The sequence below is a fragment of the Brachyhypopomus gauderio genome, chromosome 5 (assembly GCF_052324685.1).
Source record: "Brachyhypopomus gauderio isolate BG-103 chromosome 5, BGAUD_0.2, whole genome shotgun sequence".
Taxonomy (NCBI): Eukaryota; Metazoa; Chordata; class Actinopteri; order Gymnotiformes; family Hypopomidae; genus Brachyhypopomus; species Brachyhypopomus gauderio.
This window is the reverse complement of record NC_135215.1, coordinates 27,192,647-27,220,146: the sequence shown is the minus strand read 5'-3', so window position 1 is coordinate 27,220,146 and position 27,500 is coordinate 27,192,647. Positions and strand designations below refer to the sequence as shown.

At 42.9% G+C, this 27,500-nt stretch overlaps 3 long non-coding RNA genes across 3 annotated transcripts in view; 2 read left to right on the top strand and 1 right to left on the bottom strand.

Moving 5' to 3' along the window:
• Window positions 1–169, top strand: part of LOC143513893 (uncharacterized) — a 3,661-nt gene extending 3,492 nt beyond the window's left edge. Inside the window, exon 3 of the long non-coding RNA XR_013130713.1 lies at window positions 1–169. This exon is cut by the window's left edge and continues 172 nt beyond it. This is a non-coding gene — a long non-coding RNA (uncharacterized LOC143513893).
• An 851-nt stretch (window positions 170–1,020) lies between these two features.
• On the top strand, window positions 1,021–1,557 carry LOC143513895 (uncharacterized). The gene is made up of 2 exons (XR_013130714.1): window positions 1,021–1,091; window positions 1,123–1,557. It is a non-coding gene; the product is annotated as an uncharacterized LOC143513895 (long non-coding RNA).
• Window positions 1,558–7,667: 6,110 nt separating this feature from the next.
• The window catches only part of LOC143514971 (uncharacterized), a 21,507-nt gene continuing 1,674 nt past the window's right edge, over window positions 7,668–27,500 (bottom strand). The window contains exon 3 of the long non-coding RNA XR_013130996.1: window positions 7,668–8,149. This is a non-coding gene — a long non-coding RNA (uncharacterized LOC143514971). The remainder of the gene's footprint in view (window positions 8,150–27,500) is intronic.

Genomic DNA, 27,500 nt, shown 5'->3' with positions numbered 1-27,500 from the left:
AGAACCTATATAACTATAACTATAGAACTACATTTTGACCACAAATATGGACTTGTGCTAATGTGGAGGATGGGTTCCCTTTTGAGTCTTGGTCCTCCCGAGGTTTCTTCCTAATCCCCACCATCATAGGGAGTTTTTCCTTGTCACTGTTGCCTTTGGCATGCTCATTAGAGATCTGAACCCATACCATTGTAAAGCTGCTTTGTGACAACATGTGTTGTAAAAAGCGCTATATGAATTTATTTGACTTTGACTTTGACTTTATAATGTTAGAATGGTAGAATGGTGGGATGGTAGAATGGTAGAATGCTAGAATGGTGGGATGGTAGAATGGTAGAATGGTAGGCATGAATGAGTGGCCCTCTCCTTTAGAAGTAGCTTGGGAAGGGCTGGTATGAGCAGCCAGATGGCACGTACAATATGTACAGGGTGTGTGTGTGTGTGTGGGTGTGTGGTGGTGGGGGGTGTTACTCAGCATGTAAACAATCCCCCTGTATTTCCCATACAGACATCATGGCTCCCCCCTCTCCTCACTGCTCCATAACTGCTGCTAGGTGAAAGAGAGCTAAGAGTGCAGGGGTTGACATGTAGAATGAAAGAAAGAGAGAGAGAGCGTGAGAGAGAGAGAGAGAGGGAAGTAGAGAAAGAGAGAGAAGAGAGAGATGGAGGAGGGGTAGTGGGAATGTTGAAATTCCTTGGTGCTGTTTGGGTGAACTTTCATTCATCATGTCTGACACATTCAGCAGCAGCTGGCCTGAAGCAGCGTAACCACCAGCTTAGTTTGATGGGTCAAACCTTAGAGCTGTATGAGGTATTGGGACTGAACCATAGAGCTGTATGAGGTATTGGGACTGATCCATAGAGCTGTATGAGGTATTGGGACTGAACCATAGAGCTGTATGAGGTATTGGGACTGATCCATCGAACTGTATCATGTATTGGGAATGAATCATAGAGCTGTATCATGTATTGGGACTGAACCATAGAGCTGTATGAGGTATTGGGACTGAACCATAGAGCTGTATCATGTATTGAGACTGAACCATAGAGCTGTATGAGGTATTGAGACTGAACCATTGGGACTGTATCAGGTACTGGGACTGACTCAAAGAGCTGTGTCAGGTACTGGGACTGACCCAAAGAGCTGTGGCAGGTATTGGGACTGAACCACAGAGTTGGGTCAGTTATTGACAGCGTTTTTGTGAATGAAACTCTGCCTTCTTCTAACTGACCAGAATAAAAATGATGAATGTAAGTTAGATAGAAAGATTTTATTTAAAGCTGATGTTTAAGTGTGGAAGAAATAGCCTAGAGACACAAAACATGGAACACAATTTTGCCACAGAACTGTTTCTATAGCAACAGGCCTGCGCCTCATTTGCATGTGTAATAATCACTCCTGATGCAAGACGAGAATGTTTCTACAGCACGTGTGCGTACACATGCGTGGTGTGTAAGGTGTTGACTAGTATATAGGGTGTTACTGAGGGACACTGGTTCTCACTGAGAGGCAAAAAGAGAGTCAGAGAGAGAGAGAGAGAGAGAGAGAGAGAGAGAGAGAGAGAGAGAGAGAGAGAGAGAGAGAGAGAGAAAAGAAAGTGAGAGACAAAGGGGCTGGAAGGAATGAATGAAGCATACATTTCTTTTGCTGCCTGTGATGTGATACAACTTAAGCTTTGAATAAAGTGTAAGGGTCTCGGTGTGTGTGCGCGTGTGAGAGAGACTATGACCTGGAGGAATGTACAGTATACTTCCATGCTGTGATGTTCATAAAAGCCAGTCTACTGTCTTAATGGCTCAGCTATACAGCCTGGCCAGATAGCGACACTGCCAGTGGGAGAAGACGTGTGCATTCTCTCTCTCTTTCTCTATCACTCTCTCTCAGGCTCCCTCTGTCTCTCTCAGTTTGGAAACAGCTGTGGCCTTCACTATCTCAGTCACAGAAATAGTCCTTCTGCACTGACTCCTATCAGTCAGCCACCAGCCCTCAGCCCTGCCTTATACGGCCCACCTTGGAAAGTGGCTTCCTACTCAAACGTCCCCTTTTGGGCTGTCTCCCAGCCGTGGTATGTCCGTGGGTGTGTGGCAGTGTGCCTGCATGCCTGGCCTAAGCGAGAGAACCTTCTGGAATATGGGAGAAGTTTCCGGTATGTGGTTGAAAAAGCTGGGATTCACCTGGGGGGTGTGGTGAGTGGGGTGTGTGGGGGTGTAGAGGGGTGGGGGAGATTGGACTTAAGTGGGAGGTGAAACTGCACTGAACTGTCTGTACTGAGAGAGCCGACCCACAGTGAACCGCTGACAGAGGTGAACACAACAAAATGATGCCTTAAAGAAAACCAGTCAAACATACACTGTACACTGAGGAATGGGGGGGGGGGCTGCTTGTGTGTGTGTGGGTGGGGGGGGGGGGGTGCTAGGACGTTGGTGGGATATTCCTGAAAGCAGAGCTAGAGTGAGAGAGAAACAGAAACATAGAAAGATCCATTCCACTTGTCCTCCTTAAAGACAATGTTTTGTCCTTTTACTTTCACTCGGTGCTGCCAGGGAAACTCGGGGGAATTTTTGTAGTGAATTCCTGCCAGCGCCCTATGAATCCTCCCCACATTCCTCTCATAAAGGTGTCATGTCTGATGAAACAGTGCAGCGGCGGACTGAAATCAGAGCCGCTGCCTTGCATCCTGTTACCGAGCCACTCTGCTCGCCTTTCATCACGTGAGACTTTGTTTGAAGTGTAGGAGGAATTCAGTGCATGAGGATTATGACTGCTGCGTCCTCCCTGATGAAACACGCTTGATTGGTTCTGGTGCAGCAGTGTGTGTTTACAGCGGTGGTGAAGACGAATTTGTGTCTCATGGTAGATGACTGGGTTCTGTTCTCAAATATCCTTGTCATGGGAATTTTTTTTAATAGAGCGTAAGCTGGAATATGCATGTAATATGTTTTTGCAATGCCAGTTAGAGATTCAGCTCTACAGACTCTTTCTGTCATGCCTCTCTCTTTCTTTCTCTCTCTCTCTCTCTCTCTCTCACACACACACACACACACACACACACACACACACACACACACACACACACACACACACACACACACACACACACACACACACACACACACACACACACACCCTTATACAAAGACTTTTCTTGAGAGCCTGTATCTAAATGGATTGTCAATGTGATCTTGAATGGTTTGGGCTCTGTACCAGGCTCAGTCTGAACAAAGAATGATCACTGGATACACATTGCTGGGAATTCTGTCTTACTTTCATTCTTGATGCTGTCCTTCTCTCTTGAAAGCCTTACCTTGAAAATATTCAACATCAACTGTGTATTAGAGAGAACGAGAGAGAGAGAGAGAGAGAGAGAGAGAGAGAGAGAGAGAGAGGCATGACAGGAACCAATCAGACTGCACTTAGTGCTGTTATGTCATTGTAGACGACAGAAGAGTGTTGCTTTATCTCCCAGTGGACGGCCATTAGAGTGGCTCCATACATCAGCAACATCACCATCAGGGCCCAGTTTCTGCTGCTTCTCCATGCTGTGTGTGTGTGTGTGTGTGTGTGTGTGTGTGTGTGTGTGTGTTCCCCACCTCATCTCACCTCACCTCACCAGTGCTCACACAACTGCTGCTGGGCTCCGCAGGCACTGCTAGTTTTCGAGAGTTGGTGTTTTTTTTAATGATACAGACAGAGAAAATGACAAATGAAAGAGAGGGGGGGAGAGAGAGAGAGAGAGAGAGAGAGAGAGAGAGAGAGAGAAAGAGAGAGTGAGAGAGCAATGACAAAAACCTACATAAATATAAGTAAAATAAGATTTTTTTTTTGTTTGTTTTCAGAAGTTTTCTGTTTTGCACAAAGACAGAGAGAAAGAGAGAAAGAAGGAGAGAGAACAAGAGAGAGAGAAAGAGAAAAAAGAGGGAGAAAGAGGGAGCACAAAAGAGCAAGAGCCCAAAGCACTGTCACCGTAGCAACACACCAGTGACCTGTCACATTTATAAAAGCCAGTATAGTCTCTTCCACTGGCAGGCCTGGCCGTCTACCCCAGTGTAGCATCACAACCATTCCTTGCCTATGTGTGTGTGTGTGTGTGTGTGTGTGTGTGTGTGTGTGTGTACACACTTATTGACAGTTGTTGCTTCTCAGAGACTCCAGAGCAGCTGGACCACTGCCTGGTCTGGACGCTTGCAGGGGTGTTACTTGCTTGTGTTTGGTTTGTGTGTGTGTGTGTGTGTGTTGTACTTACATCTTTTATTTACACAGTCCCATAATCCCAATGCAGTCACCCCTTCTGCCCCTCTTGTCCAACCTTTACGTACCCCGGTGAAGACCTTCTATTGGATCACGACAAAAATTACACGATGAAGGCTTTTGCATGTGCTCATCCACGTTTCTTGGCCACAGTTTGAATGACACTGTTTGAGTGTGTTTACTTCAGATCACAGCAGAAAAGGCTGCTGAGAACTGGTTGTGGTTAGATTGGAGTCACTTATTTCCCCACAGGCAATAAAGCTGGTGTGACCATGCTCAGAGACGGACTGCTCTGTGCTTTTTTATAAGTTTGTATTTTTATCATTTTTATGCTTTTTTTGTTATTACAGAGATAAAGAATGCCATTACGGTGTCTTCCATTAAATCTTTTGTTGATTTTCATGTCTTTCCCACATGTATCTCAGACTGCTCCCCCATAGTGGTTTGATACTCCTGCACTGAGACCAATCGTGTAACTTCTAACTATGTTGTTTACTAGAGAGCAGGTAATTTACACCTAATTAAATCCAAACCAAAATGAGGATTTCAGAAACAAAAAGAGTGGAAAGATAGCAAGAAAAACTAAAATCATGACAAGCCACAAAATTTCTTTCAATAAAGAGGTGACCTAAACTGAATGTTGCAGTAAGCTAGCTAGCTAACTAGCTAGAAGAGTGATTAGCTAGATTGGTGATTTATAAAAAGACCAAATATATAAAGAAGCACTGGAATTTAGATAATAGAACAATAAGATATAAAATATATAGAAATAATAGATATAATAATGGCAATGTTACACAGTGATTCTGTTGTCCTAACCAAACGAAGTGGGCCAGCCCAACAACTAGCGTGTTAACATGTCAAATTCAGGATTTGGTGCTGCATAAAGTTGCGCACAAGTCTTTGAAAAGAAAGTCACAGGGCTAAACCACTCAGACACATTCAGACACGCAGGTACGCACTCATAAGAGACTGTGCGTGTGTGATCATAGCGATTCCGTACTGGACTGGACCGAGCCTAATGTCTCTTCTTTGGTAATGAGTTCCTTAGAGACTCTGACGTTTCAGATCAGTATCTGTGTACAGATAAGAGAAACTACCTAATGTATGCTGTCCAACACCCCTGACGCTCCCTTCAGTCGCTTGTCGGGTTAAGGATTATGTTCACAGTTTGATTCATGCTTACTGTTCTTGTGGTGGAACATGATCATAATTATTAAAGTGATCCTTATTATAGTAATTATTTACCGGCACTGCTGAACTAGTTCTGAATGGCTAGGCAGTGACACCACTTGCATTAGAAAAATGTTTCCTGAGAAATCACGCATATATATAGGCCTATGGGTATTTGACTTCAGCCTTACAGCTAATTTAGTTTCTGCCTGTGCTTGTAATTAATTGTAAGCTCATCTGAGAGTGTGGGGAGGGGTGCCTTTCTGTCCCAACAACACTTCCTTCAGGTGAGCTAGGACAGCAGCAGGGAATAGGATGTGTACACACACACACACACACACACACACACACACACACACACACACACACACACACACACACACACACACGAGTGCTGCATGCCACACACCACTCCCAGTTCAGACCATCACAGCAGTGGTTGAACAGCCTGTTCTACATATGGGGCCTAACACCATGTCTCAACTCTCTGAGACACATACACACACACACACACACACACACACATACACAGACTGAAACAGTTGCACAGAGGAGTGCTGCAAGTCACACACCACTCCCAGCCCACACCATTACAGCAGTAGTTAAACTGCCTGTTCTACATATGAGGCTTAATGCCATGCCTCAAATTACACACACACGCGCGCAAACACACATGCACACGCTTAAACAGTATACATACAATATCTTATTCATAACTCTGCTGACTAAGAAACCAAATCACAAAAGATTTATTCAGACTGGAAACGTAGTGAGTTCTTACGCATGCATGCACACATAAATGCACACAGTGATGCTAATATGAAATAGAATGAATCATTTTTATTCATAATATATGAATGCGTAGGACTGAGTATTTTTAACTTGTGTAGTACGTGTGCTGGAGTGAGTACTCATTCATAATAAATGGGAGACTGGTGTGTGGACGCGAGGTGAAGTACATCTGTAGTTGTAGAAAGTGTAACGAATATACAGGAAGCAGAAGGAATGGTATAGAATAAAAGACTCCACTGCTTCACACGGAAAATTAGAACTTACGACTTGCTTGCTTGTAGCTAGGCTCTAGCTCAAGGTAAAGCATTTAAAGGTATTATGTTTTTCCTGGTCATGTGTGCTCTGCCACTTACCACTTTCCCACTCATGGTCAATAAATAAAATAAATTGTTTTATGGTAACATTTAATGTCTTTAAAATGACAGCAGATAAAGCAATTATTCCTGTTTAAAAGCCACCATAACACTGACATCTGTGCCACAAACCCTAAACAAATTTTTGCGTGCACATACAAGCTTGCGTGACCGGGGCAGGCTGCTCTCCCGCATGCCTGATGGTGTTTGCGCTTTCGTCTTGTTGCATCATATTCCACCGCACGCCTCCTCAACCTCCTCGGCCCCGGTGCCCTGGTGGTCACATGGGGGGTGTCTGCTGCAGGGGTGGGACCAGGGGCCGCACAGTCGTGTGTCAGGCTGGGAGACCAGGTGAGGAGTAACAGGACCCTGACTCTCAGTGAGGCAAGTCAAGCAGACATATAAGGACACACACACACACACCAAGGTTTCAATTTTTAACCCCTCATCATGCATAAATGCTCTAGTCTCGTATCTTGACAAAATGAATCATTTTAATCACTAATCTCTAATCACTGTTGATAAAAATATCTGTGTGTGTCCAAGACTACCCAGACACACTCAGACGCGCTGGCACGCACTCATAAGGTGTGTGTGTGTGATCATAGCAAATCTGGACCATGATCAGTTTTCTTGGGTTGACCATCCCAGAAATGATCTGCAAAGGTCCCTGAGAATATCCCAACAAAACTGATAAAAGTGGCCTTTAGTGGGAAATACAAATGTATTTATTTAATTTGTTTATTTTTTAAAAATATATAGTTTTATAGTATTGCTAAAGCACAATTTCTGAAACCTTGCTCCATTTTGTTAAAATATTAAACACAAAACCTCATCTTCAAGCAGAATTTACAAAACCTCTGACTCCTCTTGCAAACCTGCGCCTCAAAACAGATTTACCAGTGCTCAAAAGCAAACTGCTCTCAAATCATAAACAAAGTGATCACAGTTCTAGACACTAGAACACAGTCACAACAAAAAATAGAAAACACATTATTCAAAACATACAGTTCTCAGAGAGAAGTACATTTTTATTTCATATTTTGACATTCATTGTCTTTTGATGAACAAAAACATGTTCTAACATAATGGCTCAAAATACTGTTTTGTTCTTTGCATTTTTTTGTTCTTTCTCCTCCTTGTAACACAATTTTTACAGCTCCCTGTGTCTCACACACTTTTGCTTTGTCTCTGTGATACATTCTTGTTCTTTGTTGATACGAACATGCAACAAGTCTAAATCTATTGAGCAGTCAGTACTGTAAACAAATAGAAAGCAGAATGTTCAGGGCCATACAGTTTGATTACAGTATTTTACAATATATGACCTATACACTCTACATTGTTCTACAGTATACAATACTGCAGTAAAAGGGACAAAAATCAAAGGACTAAACATGTGATCAATGTGCTTCGTCTTGTCTATTGGCTGGATCAGGCCAGAGTGCTTCATCCATATCACAAGCAATTTATGCCCTTGTGAAGCAGCGGGGAAAGAAGCTTCTTGTGTGCCATGTCCAGCTCTGACACGAGTCCTCACCTACATCACCACAGGCTAAATCCATGGCATAGTTGTGTCACACTGTTTGAAAGAAGTGAAATCAATGTTGAGTGTGTTTAATCAAGGACACAAGTGCTTTATTTGTATTGCCACTTTTGCCACTTGTGTTTACCAGTATGCATGACGTGTGCATTAGAGTGCAGAATGTGTTTTGAGAATGTGTGCAAATTGTGTTTTACCATATGAAATAACATTTAAAAATGCAAAGATTTGTTGTGACTGTAAATTTGGTTAGGGACAATGAACTTTCCAGTCACTTGCTTGACCCTGTGACTGATTAAATGCAAATGGGCATTCAGTCTTGACTTTACTTGAACGGACAGTGACAGGTGATGTTACAGATGTTGGCCAGTGTCGTTCTAAATACGCCTTCTCTTCACATGAGGGTTGTGTGTTAACACCCTGGAAGTAAGATCCTGTAGGTGTAGATGTCTTTGTGTGTGTGTGTGTGTGTGTGTGTGTGTGTGTGTGTGTGTGTGTGTGAGAGAGAGAGAGACTGTGGGATGTGTGTGTGTGTACAGCCAGACAGACAGAGTAGTGAGGACACACAGTGTGCATTACTTATGGCTGAGAAGCAGCTCTTAGTCTTCAGTAGCACATAAACAGACAGACCAGCAGACAGGAGGCTTCCATGCAGGCTGTTTCAGACTGGCAGGCCCTGCCCTCCAGTCTTCAAATGGCACCTCCTTCTCTGTTTATGTCTGCCTCATTCTTCAAATTACTACTAATGGGTTTCTGCAAAACAGAAATATCTATGCCGATTTTTCTAATTCCATTCTGATACAAATGTGAATGCTGGCATCACAGTATGCTTTCATTAGCTCTCTCTCTCTCTCTCTCTCTCTCTCTCTCTCTCTCTCTCTCTCTCTCATACAAACACACACAAAACAGATGCATGGCGCTTCATTCTTTTTCTTCTTTTATTCTCTCACTTCTTGTCTCCTATGCATTGCTACGCTTTTGAAGTAAAAGGTTGAGGGCTGTCTTTAATCTCCACTGAACACTGGCAAACAAACAGCACTGGAAATGCCAGAGAGAGAGAGAGAGAGAGAGAGAGAGAGAGAGAGAGAGAGAGAGAGAGAGAGAGAGAGGGAGTGCACTCTGGCATTATTATGCAAAATACTCCAGATCAGAAGACATACAAATGAGGTAGACAGAGTGGGATAGACAGAGAGGGACAACAACGAAGGGATTGCAGTGTGGCATCATTATGCAAAATACTCCAGATCATGAGACAGATGGACAGACAGACAGACAGACAGATAAACAGACGGTGGAGGGAGACGGGGGTGGGGGATTCTCTGAAACAGAAGCTCCCATCTCTACTTTGCAGCAGGCACTGACCTGAATGCTCTATATGTGCTTACTTGCTTTCAACTGTGTGTTGGTGTTCCCAGTTTGGATCTGTGGTATACAGGTTGTGTGAACCCACTGGAGATTTATGTATAAATGACATGATCAAATCTTCCATGAGCCATGATTATAAATAAGAGAAGTCTTATTTAAAAGACAACACACAGCAATTTATGACAATGGCATTTTACATATCTTTATTAAATATGTGATTTTAACTGTTTAACTTTTTGTTTTTTTAAGGACACAAGTAGACACATATGTGAACCCAAACATTTGTAACTAGTAGAACGGCCTTTATTGGTAATAACTTCAGTCAATTTCTGTAGAGCCCTGAGGTAGCAGAGTAGTTATGCACCATTAAACTTCCTTCACAGCTGACAGGAGGTTGTGGTGCTGCAGTGTTCACTTTCTGTCAAACATAATGCTTTGTTCACTTTCCAAAAGGTTCCATTTGATGCCACTCAGTGTTTCAGATGGATGCAATAAATGGTAGACGAGGGTGTCAGTGTGAATGGATTTCCTTGCATCAATCGTATCATTAAAACAGGGTCAAACACAACATTTCAGGCACATCTGTTAACACAAAAGAAACACAAATAAAATACCCAGAAGTACAAATTCAAGAATTCAGAAAAGTCCAAGAGGCAGATGGGGTTTATCCATGAGGTCCTTGGGTGGCAGGTGGGTGATAATAAGTAGGCAGGGCTAGAAAACCAATATGCAAAAATGGCTATGAAGTTGCCAAACCTGGCGTGCAGCCTCCCAATCGCGGAGCCCCAGTGACAGAACTCCGCCCACCCTCCCCTCCCCAGCGTACGTCCTGAAGGGTGAGGGCAACAGCCCAGACGGGATTGGTGGAAGGGCACACCAAAGCGTGGGGACCAAGGCAACAGCACACAGCAAACAACCCAGCAGGCCATGCAGCAGGACAGCAGACAGGAATCTGAGCGGTCCAAGAACACGGGCCCTGGTCCAGATCAGGTATGGGGCATTGCCCACAGCAGAGCCCATATAGAGACGCTGGCTCACCTCCAGCTACCCAGCACTGATCTCCTGGCACACAAGCAGAGATAGGAGAGTGGAGCTTGAGCAGGGGCTCGACCACAGAGTCCTGTTCAGATGACACTGGCACGAATGCGCCAGCACGACTAGGTGATAGGAGATGATATGGTAAGAAGCACTAGGACAGAGAGGAGCAGAGTCTCCTAGAGTGCAGGCACTGCACCAGTGGCTTTAGCAAACTTTCAGTCAACATTGTTCTTGATCAGAGTTGTTTTTTTTTTTTTTGCATGGCAAGTCAAGCTCAGCCCAAGACTGACTGGAATACCTAACTTCAGTTGTCCTCGTCTTAAAAGGACCTTATCTAGAGGTTCACATATGCCCTCCCTTATCAACTCTGATTTTAAAGCCTCGGGGTTCTGGGACTCTCAAATTTCAATACTCAGAGTATCTGGTATGGCTACTAGTAATAGTACGAAGATTACCAATAAATGCCTTGTTGGCCATGTTGGGAGCAGATAAAATGGTAAGAGTGTTTCAGAAACAATGTTGGGAAGTAGAGGTTCATACTGTGAGGTAATAGAGAGCCGTAAGCCCAGCGTACTGCTTTGGCCCTGGAATTTCATGGCCATTCAATTTCATGGTCTTCAAGGGAGCTAGTCTTTCTTTACCATTCAATACTATGCCAGCACACTTTCCTTAGACCCCCCCCCCCCACACACACACACACACACACTCTTACATCCACAGTGTTTGGCTCATTTTCAAAAGCCATTTGTATAAAGTGAAGAAGCCTTGCCTTTTTTGGGGGGGGGGGGGGACTGTGCTTTGAATAAATCAGGGACACAAAATCAATGGGCTGTGAGGAACCTCTAGCATTAGTCTATGCTAATGCTTACGGCAAGCCACTCCAAACACGCGCCACCATGGAAACAGAAAGGGCGTCTGAAGGTCGCTGGCTGCGCTACTGAAGGCGAGTAAGTGTGTGCACCTAGTGTGGGGAGAGAGAGGGAGGGCATGGAGAGAGAAGGTGGGTGGGAGAGGGATAGAGAAAGGGATAAGAGGAGAGAGATAGAAAGGGGGGTAGGAAGGTAGGGGGGACGAGTGACAGAAGGATGGGGAGAGAGGGACTGCAGATGGATCCTGGATGCTTGTCTGCACCCGGGCTTGGACGCTGAGCAGGAGTCCTGCAACCTGCACTGGACGTTCAGTGAGCAGCAAGTAAACCGAGGCCCGGCCCACTGGCCATGGTGAACAAACGTGCAGCGTGATCGGTCCTGTGTTTCCCCTGTGCACGGAAACCCAGTAAAACTGGATTTGTGGATCGGTTTGACTGAATCTTTGAATTCTATTCATGATGTGCACGTATAGGAATTGTGCATTTGTTTATGAATGAATGAGCATGTGTAAAAGAGAGAGAGATACTGAGAGAGAGAGAGAGAGAGAGAGATAGAGAGAGAGAAAGAGAGAGAGAGGGAGGGAGGGAGGGAAGTTTGTTCTTTCCCATTAGCATCAATATGAGTATTGACCTGGAGACAGAGACACAAAGCCTATTCAATACATTTGCAAGCAGCCCTACAAAGGCTCTGGCACAGCATTGAAGATACATAACTGGTGTGTGTGTGTGTGTGTGTGTGTGTGTGTGTGCACTGACACATGCACGCACACCATATGCTCATTCACAGGACACTGCTTGTGTGACTGCATGTATGCCCTTGAATAGATGGGGTTATATAGTTAGTATCAATTCAAACAGGATATGCATCATCATTGCATGAATGTGTCTATTCTGCATGCACAGCAAAGATGGCACTGAATCTGAACCAGGTGACCCTGACCAGGTGATCGGATTTCACTCCTGTCCTTGGCTCAGACGAAAGCGTGATTCTTTCTCTCTCTCTCTCTCTCTCTCTCTCTCTCTCTCTGGCTGTCTCTCTCTCTCGCTTTCTCATATGGCTAAAGTCCCACTTATCATTAACTGATTAAATGAAAATGTAATGCATTTATGATGGCAGAGGGACCAACACATAGGGGATAATATCTTTTTAGTTAAAGTTCCAAAACTTTCTGCTTTGTGTTGTCCTCTGTGTATTGGGCTTTTGATGTGCTGTAATTTATGTCTCCAGATGAAATCACTGAGTGCTTTAACTGCTGTTATGTAAGAATATATTTCCTCACTCTTAATATGTACACGGTCAGGGTCAGGGCTAGTGTTAGGGTCACTGTCAATGGACTTGGTATTGTATTAGGCAGAACATACATGATAATGGATGGCACCATTTATTTTTGAGTCTTGTTTATTGTTTTAATTTTGGTAACATAATGAACATATTCATTACGTTGAACTCATTGCATGGACATTTTCTACCTATGTATGTATGTTTGCAGAATGTCCCCTCAGTAAACAAATAAATAGGATTTGGTTTCACTCTGAACAGAGGTAGCCACTAATTTTGTCTCATTTTGACACAATGTCCTCCATATACATGTCCACATCTCCTCCGGAGGGTGCCAGGGTTCTAGATAAGTTCTAAATCTGAGCCCTCCTAAGGGAGCTCCCCCACTCACCCCTCATTACCTGAGGGTTGTATTGTTCATTGTAGAAGAAATCAAATGGTTCTGTGGTCTGGGGCAGAGTCCATGAGTCGTTGTTTGAGTCTGGTGGGTCCTAAAGGGTGCGGCTGCTTGAGGTGAGTCAGGGCCTGGGGAAGATAGGCCCATAGGGGACATGCACTGTGCATGGATTGGGTAAAAGGATATTTCAGTATTAGATATTAGAATAATCAACATCTAACAGTGATCATTTTAGTGTGGCTAAAATTTGAGATGGGGATACACAATGTTTCTTCATAATGGTCTCATTCTACTGAACCTTTGGTTCTTTGCGTCTCTTTTAATGTCTTTCTCTCTGTCCAAGCTTGGGGAAAAACAGTCCACCCAGGCCATCTTAGACCAGCTAAGGCAAAGCAAAGGCCTTGGGGTCAGCAGAGAGCTGTCTCAGAAGTGGGGAAATAATTTAAATGTAAATAAGCAAGTGAAACTGTGGTCTGAATGACCTGCAGGAGGTTTGGCAATGGTTGCTTAGCAAAGGTAGACTGATGTGTGGAAGACTGCCAATGGAAGAAAAGGTATCAGATAATGAAAGGAACCCACAGCAGACCGACTAGACTCAGTGTCACATACCCAAACCAGGAGCCTCCGATGGCTGGCAGGACCAGACTCAAACTACCAGTGATCACCTCCCTGAACTCGAGGACTGCTGGAGATAACAGCATCCATGTCCTGGGAGTAGTTGGGGATGAGAGTCACAGCCCGAGAAACAACCCACCCAGAGCAAAACTGCAAGTTCATATGTCAGACCCGGTGTGAATCCATTATGCTCTGCGTACTTAGTGACTAATTGCATCATTTGCAAGGTGAGTTGTGCACACTGGCAACACAGAGATTGTGTGGTAACATGAAAGTAGCTTGCGCATCTGTCAAAGATGACGAGCTTCTGCGATGATGTGTGCATGCACGTTCACATCAGTGTCTAGCTGCAAGCACTCTGCTTCAGCTGCAGTGAACACGCTGAAATCCGTCTGACCACTTTGCACTCCTCGGATAGATTCCTGTAGTGACCGGTACCATTCTATTACCAGCTAAGGTGGTTAATCTCCCTACAGGCTGAAATGGACACTTGAGCGAGAGACTACAGAAAGACTCCACACTTGACTTGAAACTCGTCCCTAATGACTCTCGACCCAACTCAGATTCGTCCATAAATAACTCTTGTGCAATAACTCGATAACTTGTATTATCCAGGCGCTGTGTGCATTATAGGAAAAATACTCTTTGTGTGTTAATTTTGCCATTATTCCTTACTTTTATTTTGGTGAATTGGGACTCAGCCCCTTTTCTCATGACATATCACAACATCCACTTATGGCGAGTGGGAAAGTAGAGTCATATGTAAACAAACAAGACTGCCTTGGTTTGGGCTGAATTACAGTACATGGAGCCTTTCGCTGTAAGGAGTTTAAATCCTTGGACAGTACTAAAGGATGCAACATGTAAAGAATGTGGGACACAAATTAAAGACACTGGAACGACCACATCAACTTTATAAGGCACCTGAAAACACACCTGGATACACCGTTCAGCCTTTCATGTAAATATGACACATCTCTAGTGGATATAGTGAATCTACCTATTTATACTATTAAAAAATCTGTAATTATATTTTTAGACACACCAGACTCTCTTCCCATTTGTATAATATTCTGCATGGAAAATACCATTTGAATCACAACTGTTATTTTAGGTGATGGACTACACTGGGATAGACGGCCAGGCCTGCCCGTGGACGAGACTATATTGGCTTTTGTAAATGTGACAGGTCACTGGTGTGTTGCTACGGCGACAGTGCAAAAGGACGTCAGACTTTGGAGAGCTTGTTGTCATCTGCGCTCTCTCTCTCTCTCTCTCTGTCTCAGTCTCTCGCTGTGCATGTTGAATCATGTATCACGTTCAAAGAGGACAGATATACCACCACCCCCCTCCCCTTATTCTGTCATGTAGGACGTCTTCAGTTCACTTTTGACGTGGAACTGGCTGATCCAGCTGTGTGAATACATGCTGCACAACTTTGGGTGTACTATGTGTCAGAAAGTGGGAGAATCAATTTTTGTTTCTGAGAAGATTATGCTTCAGTCATTAGCACTCTAACGCTAACCTGTGAAACAGGAGAGAGATTATTTCCAAAGAGAGATTAATTTAAAATTCTGTATTTTAATATTAGCTAGGCTTGCAGGTACTATGTTCACAGTGGGGGAGATTAAAATTAATTCATTATTTCCCCTAGTTAAGAGATTATACTGATAGCATATCACAGAACTATCAACGTTCACCAACCCTCCATTTTCCAGCCTACCTTCCTGCTGATGGTACTTCCACACCAAATACGGCACAGCTGAACTGTCCAAGACACACACATCCACACAAATCAGCTCAGAGGAATACAGAGGGCTGCGAAGAGCTGCCATCAGAGTTAAGAGCTTGTTGACATGTCCATCATTCAGCGAGGTCCATCTCTGAGGTCTATGACACAACTGATGAGAGCTCTCCGTTGTGAGTGAAGGCCTGTTTAAACAGATGCCCCACACAAAACAGCCTCTTAAGGTTGCCCGTTTATCCTATGAGAGGAATATGGCATTTGTTGCATTGACACTGAAACAATTTGCAATTGTTCAATTGAATTGTCCCTGTTTCTGAATGCAAAGCATTCAGGAGAGAATTGTTTTTTTCTGAGGAACACAATCTCTGTTTGTCAGGTAAACACTTCTGAAAGGTCCATTACAGATGTGTGGACTGCACATAACTATCCCTTCAGCTCATTCACTATGGTTCATTACTTTGGCCTGGTGATTGGAGCACGCGTACACACACATATGTCTAGAAGGCTCAAGACTGGGTGTGCCTGCTGACCTCAGCCCACGTCTGTCCTTCACAACACTCTAATTAGAGCTCCAGACAGAAATGCTAGTCAATCAACTAGTTAGCTTGTCACCAACACCCACTGTGAGTCTCCCAACCAACTCGTACTCTGGAGTCCTGACCACTGTCACTCTTGTACCCTCTGTGTCCTCACTCTTAACAACACTGTGAACCATAATATTCTCTTCTGTTTCCCATCTTTACTTCTGAACCTGTTCTAGATTGTTTTCAAATATATTTAACAAGGCATATGTCAATTTGTATCTGCTTGCCTTTATAACATATGACACTCAAGTTACATATTTATCAGGACGATGGTATATGTGCTGTCTGGGAAACACGTCAGTGACCTTGGTGTTGCTAGCACGATGCACTACATGCCTTATCAGGTGAGCTACACAAGCACCTTATCTATTATGTAATTATTGATAAGTACATTGTATGAGTCCTCTCCTGCACCTGTTGCAAAATCCCACAAGGTTCTTGATACCGTCCTCATCATATTTATTTTCAATCTTTGTTACATAATTTAGTGCCATGGATTTAATTTACATTATTCTACAGATAATTTGCAGAGATAAGTTAGGCCGAGGTCAATCTGCCTCTAACTCTGAATTCAGCTCTGATGTTGATAACATCACTGAAAAATCATCATCTAGCGTTGGCAATCTTAGAGTTGTTTTTTTTATTCCAGCATTTCCTTTGAACCACAAACTAGGTCAGTAACTAACAGCACTTTTCTTCAGCTCTGTAATATCACCAACGTAGATCCTTTCTCAGCCAAAGAGATCCTACAGAATTACATTACTGTAATTCTCTCTTTAATGGTATATTGGGAAAAAAAGACATAATCATCTACACACTGTGCTCATGTCCTCATGTTCACTAATCATTGGGTAGATATTGTACTTTTCTCCGTCAGCTACATTGGTGACCTGTGCCATCCTGTAGATGAAATACAAACTCCTTAAATTTTAAACTACTCCACTGCTCTACCACCTTCATCTGTCTGACCTCTAGCACCTCACCACCAGCTTGCACACCAATGTCCTCTGGTACTGGTCTGCTAATAGTCTTTGAGGCCAAACTGATCAAACAGGGGGATGGCTCGGTCAGCATGACGAACTGGTATATTATCCCACAATATCTTTATTCTTCTCTGTCCTGTGTCAAAATCTCAGTTCAGATCCTGAATAGTGAGTAGTGTACTAGACCCAAGGCTTGTACCCATGGGCGCGCTGGGGATATGTATAATCCTGATAGGCAAGGTTGGGTAATGTTCCCCTGAAATAATGGAATGGTGAGAGATGGAGAGGGAAAGATGGTTTTATAAACAAATTAATTCAACATGCGTGTAGACATGCAGAGTCTGGCATGGATGGGGATTTAAATTAGCATGTGGTGATTAGCTCTGAGTTCTCATCGCTCTTGGAAACTTCCTGTGGTAAATTTTCTGCCCTCATGAATTAAACCTAAAAAATAGGAGTGTGTGTGTGTGTGTGTGTGTGTGTGTGTGTGTGTGTGTGTGTGTGTGTGTGTGTGTGTGTGAAATAACATAATGAAAAGGCCTTACATTTTACCTCACAGATCTCAGTGTGACAGAGGTAACTCCACATTACTGATTTTTCTCTGAACAAACAAAGCATGAAGCTAGAATATTGACCACTGGCCAGTTCAGTCTGACCTGCATGAAAACATTATGAAAGACAGCTGTGGGCATACTTTAGACACTTCTTTGTTTTAAACTGTTCCAATGTTTAATTTTGTGCTTTGAATAAGTGGTTCTTCATTTTTGTCTGAATTTTTTAAGATAAGATTAGAATGTGTGCAACTGCCCAAATTTCACGACCTGAACTCCTGAATATAACTGCTTAGTGTAATTACACTGACAAGACTTTAGTGGTCTGAAAAACACCAGCAAGCCCATACTGGTCTACTGCATTACAAATGCTGATCAGTACTCGAAGACTAATATAGACACAACTGTTACATGTGCACATTTCAAGGACACGTCTCCATATTTCTGACCTTAGGATGCCCCTTATGAGTTCATGCTTTCAAAGGATTCAGTCTTTTCCTCCAGCACAGCCGTTCCGCATCCCACAAAGACAGTGAGCTGCTCTGTTAGGCTTAGATCAGAAGCACTGAGTTTGTTCTTGAAGCTGCCCTGCTGTAAAGATCTGTGGGCAAGCTGGGAATGTTGCAGCTACAGATGAGCTGCAGAGCCAGTTCCAAGGTCATAAACGGTAAGAGGTCTATTTCCGGCCCGTGCCGCCAGAAGACACTTTTAGGAGGTGTGAGTGAGATGAGCTCTTGCTGGGGAAGACTACTAGCCCCATGTTATTTTTGAAACACCATAATACCCAGACCGTTTCAGAAGATTCATTGGGTTACAAGAGCTCAGTGATGTTCAGCACCAGCTCATGCAAGTCCAGCTTCAAGGTAAACTCCCTGACTCCTCTCATGTCTGCCAGCACTGAATCTAAACATATGGGCATGTTCTGATTCTGTTCTGATTCTATATTCTGATTCTAAGCATATGGGCCCACATACATTGGATGCTATTAGACAACCACTATATTGTACACTATTGTACACTTAGTAACAGTGATCAAAAAAGCCTCACATTCAATTTAATTGAAAGCAAAATCTGCTTCGGATCAAAAAACTTTGTATGTGCACACACATACACACATAAACACACACAAGTATCCATCCTCTCAGCATTTGAAAACAAATGGTTCATGATTTTTGTTCGGACGTTAGTGCAAATTATACTAGTAAAGGTAAACTAACACAGTAGTTGGTCACAGACAAAATGGCTAGATATGGCTAGATAACCTTTGGTTAGATGGAAAGAAAGTGGCAAGTTAAGTGTTGAAAATACGTATAATATATGGCTGTACACAGATGCCACAGTAATCACCATAGTCTGTTAGTCATGTAGCATAGACTCATTGAGTATAAGTAAGTGTAAGAACTAAGCAGGAGCTGACCACATAACATTCTTAAGATTCTTTGTTGGCCAGACATAATTCATAGAATCAATATATGTCACTGTGGTACAAAGTGAATTTATAAAATTCCATTTTTCAGTCAAGCAATTGCAAATGCATCTGTCTGGGTTGTTTAATCCCTACATTATCTAATCCCTGCATTGTCTAATCTCTGCCTCTAGGCCTTCAGTTTCCACACAAACCATGCCATGAACAGATGTTGATTGCTTATGCAACAACTACACATTTCTGATATCTAATGTTTAATCTTTCTATTAAACTCTTCTGAACACTGAGTCCTAGTAATAAAAAAACTATTTTACATTAAACTTTTGAATAATGGGTGGTGAGGAGCTTTTTCCATGGCTGGATGAGGGAGAAGAACCATGTAGGACCATGTAAAACCTGTTCCAGAATCTGCCGTCTGGATGTTTCCCTTTACAACAAATCTTTCTCTAGCTCTCTGTCTTGCCTGAACCTCAAAAACGCAGCGCCGGTCACTTGGCAGCGATTGAGTTAAATCCATCTTTTCTGAATCCTTTGTATCAGACAACTGGGATTACACAACAGTAAGAGGTCTTTTCTGTATGCAACAGTGAGCTGCAAGGTACGTCTGTTATCAGCATTTCCACCACATCCCTTCGCACAGAGGCTGCAACAAACCCACATGTGTCACATTCTCATGTGATCGAGGCAAAATCAGATATAGGACTTAAACTGTATTAGCCAATCAGCTACTAACCGGGCTGCCTGCTTCCTGATTATAGTACAAAAAGAGTGACAGTAGTAACAGGGTTTTAGCATACTGATACTCAGTAAAACCTTGATCAACTCATGAACAAGTAGAATCCATACTTATCGATGTTTCCCAACAGGACGCAATGGTTGAGCGGTGGTAATTGAAAAGTCGCATTGCAACAACTGAGACATCATACTCTCCACCTAGGATCAGGGTGCAGACGGCAGTCAGAAGTACTGCTAAGAAAGCAATGGTAGTGTTTTACTAAATAAATCAGCAGGGCTCAGACAGGATAACATGAAAACAGCCCAAGGTACACACAGTCCTGGCCAAAAGAGCGTCCCTGCCCTGAGAGAGAATTCACATATGTTGGCGTCCATAAGGTGCTCTGAGGTGTAGCTGCTGTTGTGGCCGCATCACTGTGGTTATGTAGGAGTGTGGGCGTGAAGGCGTGGGGTGGCTGAATTTACTAGCATTTGGTCAGAGATGGAGAATGAGAGAGATTTGTTTTGGCTGTGTGATTTTGAGTCGATGTCTTAAAGCTGATTTCAGCTGTTCTGCTAGTCCTCAGAGAGTTTTATGCATTTATAAACTTTCTAGAAACATGTTTTCACTTCATCAAAACCAAATCCACAACAACCAAACAAATATGCAACAAGGGGTCTGAATACTTTCAGAATTCACTGTAATATTAGATATTAGCATGACCTTCCTTTACACTTGAGCAATAACAGGAATCTGGCTCTCTTAAATCAAAATGGAATGAAACCTGAATGGAACCTGAATGCAATGGTACCAGAAGAAAACTTCAGGACAGTCTTCCTATACCGTTAGTTCAAGATTTGCTGAATACTGACTTTCGCTTATAGAATTTGTTTGTTTGTTTGTTTTTTTACTTTTGTATGCATATTTCTTGTACTTTCTGTTTTCATCTTAAAAATGAGACTGAGAATATAATTAGGTACGGTCATAATACCATTGCAAAACCATTGTGGTGTAAGACCTTTGCCCAAGATGTCAAGAGAATACTGAGAATGGTGTGATCAAGTAAAAACATCCTGTGAGTGTAAATAACTTGTCGACGAAACGTTTGAGAGGAGGATGTGGAGAATGATTCTGACGAACAAGCAGAGCACAGTCAAGCAAACATCAGTTGAACACAGCGCTGGTACTCCGGCTAATGTGCCCGACCCCACAACGTGTCATTCCTCAGCACCAATGGGCTATAACAGCAGACAGCCTATTAGAGTGCCATTCCTGTCTTAAGTAAACAAAAAGGCAAGACCCCAATGAGCAAAACAGCCCAACAATTTGATCAGTGAGCAGTGGAAAAAACATCACCAGGTCAGATGATTCCAGATTTCTGTTGCAACTTGCTGATGGGAGGGCCAGCATTTAGAGCAAGCAACGACGAGCCCTTCCTGTCAGGTAGTTCAAACCAATGGAGGTGCGGTAATGGTGTGGGGAGGGTTTTCTTGGCACACCCTGGTCCTCTGATGGGCATTTGGCTAATCAGCCTTAGCTAAGCATTGTAGCTGACCAAGTCAACCCTTACAGTAGACGTTTACCCTGTTTTATTCCTTGCTAGCCTGCCCTTTATGGTCCTCAGATCTTAATCTGATAGAGCGTCTCTGGGACCAGGTAGAACAGGCTGTTCAGAACATGTTAGAACTTCCCTCCTATCCCCAGCAATTGCACAAAGCAATTCTGTCTGCATGAGCCAAGATTTCTGCAGAACGATTTCAACACCTAGTGGAATCTATGCCATGAAAAATGAATGCAGTTCAGAAGGTCAAAACAGGTCGAGCGTGCTGTTAGATGGACATCAGTAATGGAGGACGTTAGTGAATGCCACTGCCATGATGGGGTATACTCGATCTGCAACAATATTTAGGTAGGTGGTATTTGTCAAACTAACCTCCATACGAATACCAGGTCTTTGAGGCACCACACTGCCTCTGCTGGCTTGACGTCATCCCATAATGCATCCTGGTGCCATCTCTTCTCCAGGTAAGTTAAGCATATGCACCTGTCCATCCATATGATGTTAAACGAAGAGTAATTGACCCCACCAGGCCGTCTACCTCAATTGCTTCATGGGCCAGCAATAACTCAACATTGATTCTCAGCAGTTTGAACTATAGTAGCTCTTCTGTGGGATTGGACCTGATAGAGCCTTGTGCACCCATGACCCTGTTTGCTGGTTCACTGGTTCACTGGTTGTCCTTCCTTGTAGCCTACCACTTGTGGTGGGTATTAGGCAGTGCACACCAGGCACACATATGGTCAATATGTATAAAAAGATGCAATGTTTTTAGGCAACACATTTCTATCAATTCTAATGTTTTAATTTCAGAAAAATTATACTTGGTGGAATAACCCTGATTCTGAATTACATCACAATTTGTTTTACAATATTTTTCTGGCACTAGTTTCATCTCCATTTCTGGTGTTATTCTTCTGGGAAGCAGCACAGAAACCTCAGAGCTGATATAAACATTACGAGGCTCGTGAACACGTGACAATGACCAGCATATCGTAAACCACATGCAATGAATGCTAAAGGCACTATGATTATATTATGGACATCTATTTTGAAAACATTTGTTCATTTTTAACAGTAAAATATGCAATGCTTAGAATGTATCCATGAGAACATTCAAATTTATAATTTTAGTATATCAAACTGTTTCCCTTTGTGGTACCTTTGACACTGTAAAGAGTAACTTTGAATGTCTGGATTTACTTTCCCAACACTTGCTGATGCGCTGGATGTGGAAGACCATAAGTCGTGTTACTGGAACATGCAGATAATATTTTCAAAGGCACCCATATGCCCCTAAGGCCAACATCATTTTCTAACTGATATGGCTGTTTACAATAGATCTGGGTGACCTAATTTGACTAGCAGGTTTACGCTGTGTACACACACACTCACTCCATACAAATGCCCATTCTGAAGTGCCCATCCTTTGGCACAGGGTCCACCCCTCTAATCTGAAGATAACCTATTCACATGTGTTCAGGTTACACAAACACTGGTTACTGGTTACTGGTTTGTTATTTTTTTCACTTAATGTGATTTAAATATTGAACCTTTATCTCCTAATTCGGCTGGTCAGAGCTACTTCTCCATTTGATTCTGCTGTTGTAGTGACATTTTCTTAGTGGTCATACAGCCTGAAACAAAATCTCTCCTGAGCCACTGCTTTGGACTTCAGATGCATGTTGTAATTTGCCATTTTGCAGTTTAGCGTAGCTTGAACGGTATGAACTGATGCCATATCAGTAAGTCAAGAGGACTGTATTTCACTTTAATGCTTTAAAATGCACACAGATCTGGAACGTCCATTTCTCCTGCGAACTGAGCAGATTTTCTGTGCTGAAGCGGAACCCTACTACACCGTTCGGCTTCACCACAGATCTGTTTGCAGACACTGATTATGTAAGTGCGATAATTGTGCCTTTGATGGAGTGCAAACACACAGGGTTGGGTGCTCAAACCTTCTGGAGCTGTTGATGTCATTTTGGTTTAATGTGTTGCATGTAAACACATGAGAGATCTCAAGCATAGGGGATGGGAGTCTCATTACGCAAAGTTCATGGAAATGACCATGAGATGTGAGCAGAGATGTTCGTGTGTGGGAGAGTGACAGAATGTACAGGTTGAGAGGACAAAGCCCACGGCGTAATTAAATACACACCTGGGCCTGGCTTTATATAGAATCTCAGATTTGAAATATTGATCTAGGATAATAGTTCTTAGCCGATATTAAAAACCAAAAGAGCAGCCCACACTATCTAATCAGGGTTATTGTTAAATAGAATCACAGTCAATAAAGTCTTCATTTAAAAACTAGGCCAGAATGCTCCAATTAGATGTATACCTGACTGTAGTGGCACATATAGAACTCCCACCACCCCCGCCTGAGTGGTTGAGTGAAATGATCTGCAGGGATGTAGATGATTCTAATCTTCATGGAGTGTTCCTGACATGCTAAACTAGGTGTGTTCCCAGGGGTGTTCCTGCGGCTAATGCCCACACGCAGTCTCAACGGAGGCATAATGCTGTAGGACTAAAATAAGGCAGCGGGAAATATGGTTGTGTGGAGTGATATCCATCTGACTTCCTGAGGGCGAAGGGGTGTGTTCACCAGGACTGCTGGGAGGGATCTGCCCTCCTGCTTTGTACTGTTCCCCAGCTCTTGATTGTCTATTCAGCTCCATTCTACAGGGTCACAAAGGCAGCACACTGGAACACCCACAATACAACAGACGCTAAAACTGAGCAATAGCAGTGAGTTTGCTTTCCTGCTTTACACACACACACACACACACACACACACACACACACACACACACACACACACATGCACGCACACACATAGACACACACACGCACACACACACACACACTCCCACACACACATGCACACATATACACACATGCACACACACCCACATACACAGACACATACTCACACACACACACACACACACACACACACACACACACACACACACACACACACACACACATACACACCCACACTCACACACACACACACACACACACACACACACACACACATACACACTCACACACACACACACCCACACTCACACCCACACTCAAACCCACACTCTCACACACACGCAGCCACACACACACCCACACTCACACACACGCAGCCACACACACACCCACACACACACCCACACATACACACACACACACACACACCCAACCACACACACTAACACGCACACCCCACCCACACACACACACATCAAGAAAGAAAGAATATAGAAAGGACGAAGGACGGAGGGCTTTCATAACAAGGAACGACATTTTTCATTAGCCGCTTTGGTTTGGCTGTGTTGTGGAGCACTTCATTTCTGCAGAAGATAGATGGCAGTTCATTTGCTTCTTCTCGTTTTTATTACCCTTCTCACATGCGCACACAGCTGAAGACGTCTTCACATGTATAAGTGTTTATCCCCCCCAAATACAGTGCCACATTGTTCCCAATGGCAATCTGATGACCACGCGCTCCGCCATTCCATCATCCAGCACTACGTATGTCATGAGTTATGACCCCAGGGACTCCAACCCCCAGAATCCCCATCAACACCTGCCCAGATCCTCCTCCCCTCATTATTGATCTGCACCTGTTTCCATTTGTCCTTCCCTATATTAATGGCAGAGTTCTCTTTCATTTTGAAGTATTGCCTACATGTATTTGGAAACTGTACCAAGCATTATTCAGACAGTGATGTTCATGGTTCGACCTGGTTTGTGTGTGTTTACACTTTTGGATTATCCTTCTTGTACCTCTGCTACCTCTGACTGACATTACTGGATTACGGACTTGGATTATTTACGACCTGGATCGTGTCATTGTGTACCACTACTCAGCACTACAGGGCTGGATTCTGCCCAAACATTAAAGTGGATTCCTCTTCAGTCTGTGAGAGTCTGTGTCCAATCATGTTGCCCTCCTCACAACTTAACAGACGTGTTCACCCACTCTAGAGATCCTTCCTCACTCACTTCGGAGATCCTTCCCGGATTCCCTCTCCACTGGGGAAGGCTTTCCTCAGATCTCCCACACCTCCTCAGCTGTGTCACCTCAAGCTAAATGTTTTTTTTCTAGCCAAGCAGTGGCCCACACAACTACTTGGCCCAGATACAGCAAAAGAACGATGGTTAAAATTGGTCCAGACCAGTTTGTCAGATTAGAGCAGATGACGGCCATGACAGTACTGAATATCATTCAGCAGTCTTTCCCTAGTCTGCCCGTACATGGTCAGGATCCATTAGCTAACTCCAAGACGTCAACTATTTCAGATAAATAGCGGCAAATAGCTGATATGCACTTGTCCATAAGATAGTGTTTTTTTGTTTTGTTTTTAAAATTAAGCTAATTTAAATTAAATGTAAACTAGCCAACTTTATGAAACCCAAAATGAAATAAAGGCAGTTAGCAAAAATTATAATACATGGGCTATTTTTTCATGAATATTTAAACCACATTACTGGCACACACATAGCTAACCTGATTAGCAAAGTAACTTTGTATTAATACACTTCAGTCATGCTGTTCTACTACGCTTGTCAGCGAACATAAAATGGATTTAATGATTTATATAATTGGGTTTTGAAGTCCAAATATTAATTCACCATCTAATGAACTAGCAAACCTACAAATTCAATTCCACTGTATGTTTGTGCACACCCACATAATTTAGAAAGTAGCTAATTGGCTGTTTCCAGATAACTGATTTCCATGAAGAGGAAATGTAAATGTAAATGAAAATAAATGCTTTGTTGTTAGATTTAAAGATGGGTGATTTGTTGTTAGATTGCATGATCAAATATTTTCAGCATGATCAAGTGTTTAGAATCTGTAAACTGGTGACCCATCTCATAGTTTTTGTGGGCTAAATTTAGCCATGCATGACAGTGGCAAACATACCATAAACCAACATACAATGAAAGCTAAAGGCACTAGTGATTATATGGACATCCATCTTGAAAACATTTGCTGATTTTAACAGTAAATATGCAATGCTTAGAATGTATCCATGGGAACATTCAAATTTGTAATTTTGGTATATCAAAATGTTTCCCTTTGTGGTACCTTTGACACTTTAAAGAGTAACTTTGAATGTCTGGATTTACTTTCCCAACACTTGCTGATGTGCTGGACGTGGAAGACCATAAGTCGTGTTACTGGAACATGCAGATAATATTTTCAAAGGCACCCATATGCCCCTAAGGCCAACATTTTCTAACTGATATGGCTGTTTACAATAGATCTGGGTGACCTAATTTGACTAGCAGGTTTACGCTGTGTACACACACGCTCACTCCATACAAATGCCCATTCTGAAGTGCCCATCCTTTGGCACAGGGTCCACCCCTCTAATCTGAAGATAACCTATTCACTTGTGTTCAGGTTACACAAACACTGGTTACTCTGGAATATTTTTTTAAATTCATGGTTTGTACAGTTCTTAAGCATTTGTGAATTGAAATCAAACTCGTTTAAAAAAATTCCTTTCACTTAATGTGATTTAAATATTGAACATCTTCCTCCTAATTCAGTCGGTCAGTGCTGTTAGTTTCTGCCAGACTGTTGCAGTTGCAGAGATATTTTCAGACATTTTCATTTTCTGAAGCTGTATACTGGTGATCCAGCTCATAGTTTTAGTTTTAGCTAAAGTTAGCCATGTTGATTTTTTTTCTTCCATTTAACAGATTTAAGATATCATAAAAATATGATGCATGATGTTACAAGCAGTCTACATGGAAACTGTGTAATATAAATGAATTAATCAATCACAATCAATCAGTGAATGAATTAATCAATCACAGACATTGGCAACACACAGCACTGGGTCATACTTCAGCAACCAGTCACATGTTCCTTCAGCAAACTGCCTGAGATCTCCAAAGATGCAGGGCTAGATATGGGCTGTACTGTGTCTGGACCACGTGACTCTCACCAGTGTTGACGCCAAGCTGCCACTACAATACCTGTTCACCTTAGCTTGCAGTCTCCATCACTTAGTATAACTGGAATGAATTCTGAGTATTTGAGCAGTTACATTTTGGTTGTGGCTAAATGTATTTGTAATACATTACAAATAGGCTAGGGGGAAATACGTTCTGTATGTACAAGAGTTGTACCTTACATGAGGTATTAGAGAAAGTTCCACCCAGCACAGTGGGATTGGGGGGGCTACAGGGACTCCTCCCCCCACCCCAACCACAGTCACTGGGCCATCAGTACCAGCTGAC